The following is a 3,872-nucleotide window of genomic DNA, read 5'->3' as shown; positions in this document are numbered from 1 at the left end:
TCTCACCTTGCCTTGCATTTCCAAAAACCTGTCTAAACTTCCAACAAAACCTGAGCCCTGCATTGCTTCTTCAAACCCTGCTAGCCAACAAACACAAACCAACTCACTCATACAAAATCCTCACTCTCTCCCATTGGACATTCTCTTTCAAAATTGCCAATGCTATTCAAAAGAGCCAACAACACAAGACAGCAGGGGTCATGTTTATTTCTTCTGTCATGTTAAAAACACACTAGCATCATCAAACCAATAAGAATTGCATTGATTCACTCATTCCAAAATTACACCTTGCTTTGCACTTTTCAAACTCTGCCCAAAACATCAGAGTCACCAAGCCTTGCCCTATCATCAACAACATCAAACAAGCACTTTTGAACATCATTCACTGTCCAAAGAAACCAGCAAGTAGCAGCCATACACAGTGGAAATCACTCATTTCTCTCAAACTTCACTTTTGGCATTTTTTCAACTTCCTGTCCAAAACCTCCAAAGGACCAAATTTGCTTGGTTTGAAACATCATTAAAGCAGCATTATGGACCTGTGGCAATCATCATTTTCCACCTGAAAATCCCTTTTCCACTACTGCTTTGAAAGAACATTCATCCATGGCAATCCAAGATTGAAGCATCCACAAGTCACAAAACCTTCACCATTCATCATCAGGAGGGCTCTAGGACAACTGTTTCACTTCAAAACCATCAAAGAGCATCTGTACACAACTGTCCTTCAAAAATAGGTATGGATTCGATCTCCATGATTTTTCAAATTACCACATGCTTTCAAAAGGTCTTTCTATGCTGATTGTCATGATGCTTTCACTTTTTGAAATGGTTGCTTATTCATGAAGATATATTGCTTTGAAGTTTGATGTCAAGTTTTGTTTTTGCTCGATTCTTGACTTGTCTGTTGTTTTAATGAAAAATGATGATGGATTCTTGTTGACCTTGCCATGCTGATCATTTCCATGTATTCAATTTTGATTTTTGAGCAAGTTTGTGAAATCATGATTTTTGAGAGGGATGAACATGAACCCTAATCCCAATTTGCCCAGATTTTCCCCATTTTCGTATGCATGGCCTGAAACTCAATGACCAATCAAAACATTTCATTTTATGGCCAAAACGACTGTGTTTGGTTAAGTGAATCCCAATATTACCAAAATGCCATTCTTTCAATATTAATTCAATTAATTTCTTCATGTTATTTCATTTTGACATCCAATTTTCCAAAATTCATAACTTGCTCATTTTTGATCCAAATTCAATGGGATTTTTTGTGTGGTGTTCATCATGATCTCTACTTTTTTATCATTATTTTTCCAGAATTTTTGGATGAGTGGTTTTTAAATGTTGCTAGGGTTTGTGACATGTGACCAAATTTTGTACACTTTGCCAAATCAATTGTGAAATGATGAGAAGGTATCCAATGGCTCCCAAAATTTTTGTGTTTAAACTAGACACACTCATGGTGATTTTGGTATAGAGTTTGTGAATTTATCATTTGTGGTTTGTGAGTTATGAATTTTTGAATTAGGGTGTGACAATTTGTGTCACACCATTGATGTCCAACTTCATGATTTTCATTACCATGCTTCCTTACATCCAAATGACCCCAAATTTTGCATGAACCTACTCTTGTATGTTTAGTTTACATGTGAATTTTCTTGGAATTATTTGTGGCATTTCCTAATTGTTTGAGATTTTCTCCCCTGGTTGGTCAAATGTTGACTTTGTGTGACACTTGTTCCCATTTCATTTGTGAAATTCTCATACTTTATTGGATGGACATGAAATTTGACATGTGATAACTAGACATCCTAATCTTTGCCATGGTTTTGATCCCATTCATTTATCATACACCATATTTGACTTATGATTTTTCTAAGTTGATACATGTTTGGTTGACTTCATTGAGCATGTTCAAAATTGCTTTGACTTTCTGATTTTCATTGACTGCCTTCCACTTGTCCAAATGGGATGAAATTTGACATGCTTACCATGCTATGTGTTAGGTCTGATCATGATTTATTTGGTGATTTTTGAAGATGTCTAAGTTTGCTTTTGATGCAAGTCTTGCTGATGACTTCTATGAGCTTCTGTTTGCCATGTTTTGACCTAAATGGTTCATGAAATGATGATAGTGATTGATATGGATGTGAACCCAACTGGTTGTGTTTCCTAATTGTTTGAACATGATTTTGGATGCTTGCCCCTTGCTGTTTTGACTTTCTCATTCATTTTTGACCCTAGGCTTGCCCTAGTGGTCCTGCTACTCACTTTTGAGCTTGTGATTTCAGGTTGAACATCAAATGACCAATGAGACCAATTCTTTTTGATTGAGCTTGTTTAAATACCATGGCTAACTTGTTTGTTTTGTAGGTGGCTTGGCTCTCATGCCCTAAGCCTTGTGCCTTGCACATCCATGTGCCTCTAATTGACTGTTGGTGTCTGTTTCTGTTTGTTTTGTTTGAAGTTGCATGCTAACATCTGCTTGACTGTTTCAGGTGCTTTAGTTGCTTAGTTCCTTGTGAACTTTTTGCTTTGCTTTGCTTGTATAAGCAATTTGCATTGAGGTATGTCTCTTTTACTTCATGTAGTCTGGAAGACCTGGCCTGTTACTTGGCCAGGCAACTGTCTGAAGTCCTCCTTAAGAGGCAATGTTTGTGACTGTTTACTTTTGTCCTTGCATAGAGTCAAAGTCCTCCTAAGTGAAGAGGCAATTGGTGGAAGGTAGGGATATGCAATCTATCCCCCACTATTCAGTGTGTCATCTGCTTTGCTCACACCACTGTGTTGATGTATTTCAGATACAAACCCAAGATCTTGTACCATTGTACAGTTGAGTCAGTTTTAAATGTGTAGAAGGGTTCCCACTTTCTGAACCCACACATTCTTGTCTTGAGCTCTCCCTGGCCAGGGATAAGAGCCGTGAAGTCTTACCTTCACTCACCTTTCATCTGCTTCACCTTAGCCCCTCAATGGCAAGGTTAAGAGCAACACTCACCCCATTCCAGAGGTTTGTTTGTTGAGGTCGATATGACCCCTTGACTAAAACCTAACCCTTGTTTGAGCCACTTGTTTGTGTATAGCGTGTGCTATCTGTGCTTGTAGGATTGTTTGACTTGCTTCCTGTGCAAGATAGGTTTGTTTGACTTGCTTCCTGTGCAAGATAGGATTGTTTGACTTGCTTCCTGTGCAAGTTAGGATTAGTTTAGACTTGCTTCCTGTGCAAGTTAGGTTTTGCTTGGCTTGCTTCCTGTGCAAGTTAAGTGTGTGTGGCTTGCTTCCTGTGCGAGCCATGCTTAGGATAGGTTGGCCCTTGTGCCATTTAGCTAGAAACCATAACTTAGGGTTGATTTTGCATGACAACATCTAGGCTCGAGTCGTAGTCTCCCTAGTTGTGTCTCCCTCTGTTATCTGGTTAGGCTAGTCCTTTATCCATGCGTAGGGGAACTACATCGCCCTGATCTTCATACCAGATGAAGTATGTAGGCAGGAGATTGAGCTGATCTCTCCGGGCGCCCTTTTTCCTTTTTGTGTGTGTTGTTTGACAGTTGCTAGGCTCGAGTGCCTGACTCCTTAGCAATTTGTTGTCTGTCTGTTTGAGTGTGTGCTTGACAGTTATAGGCTCGAGTCCCCGACTCTCTATTAACTTGTTGTGTTGTTGTGTGCTTGGAAGCTGATGTAAGACCATCGAGTGGCATTTGGGTTCCAGTGTGTGTGTGTTTGGTTCGGATGCTGATGTAAGTCCAGTGATTGGCATTCAGGCTCCATGTTTGCCTTCTTGTGTGTGTTTTGGTTCGGATGCTGACATAAGTCCAGTGATCGGCAGTCGGGCTCCACGTTTGCCTGTGTCTTGTTTGTTTGTGTGC

Source organism: Lathyrus oleraceus, chromosome 1 (genome assembly GCF_024323335.1).
Source record: "Lathyrus oleraceus cultivar Zhongwan6 chromosome 1, CAAS_Psat_ZW6_1.0, whole genome shotgun sequence".
Taxonomy (NCBI): Eukaryota; Viridiplantae; Streptophyta; class Magnoliopsida; order Fabales; family Fabaceae; genus Lathyrus; species Lathyrus oleraceus.
The sequence above is the reverse complement of the archived record's forward strand: the minus strand, read 5'-3'. Positions refer to the sequence as shown.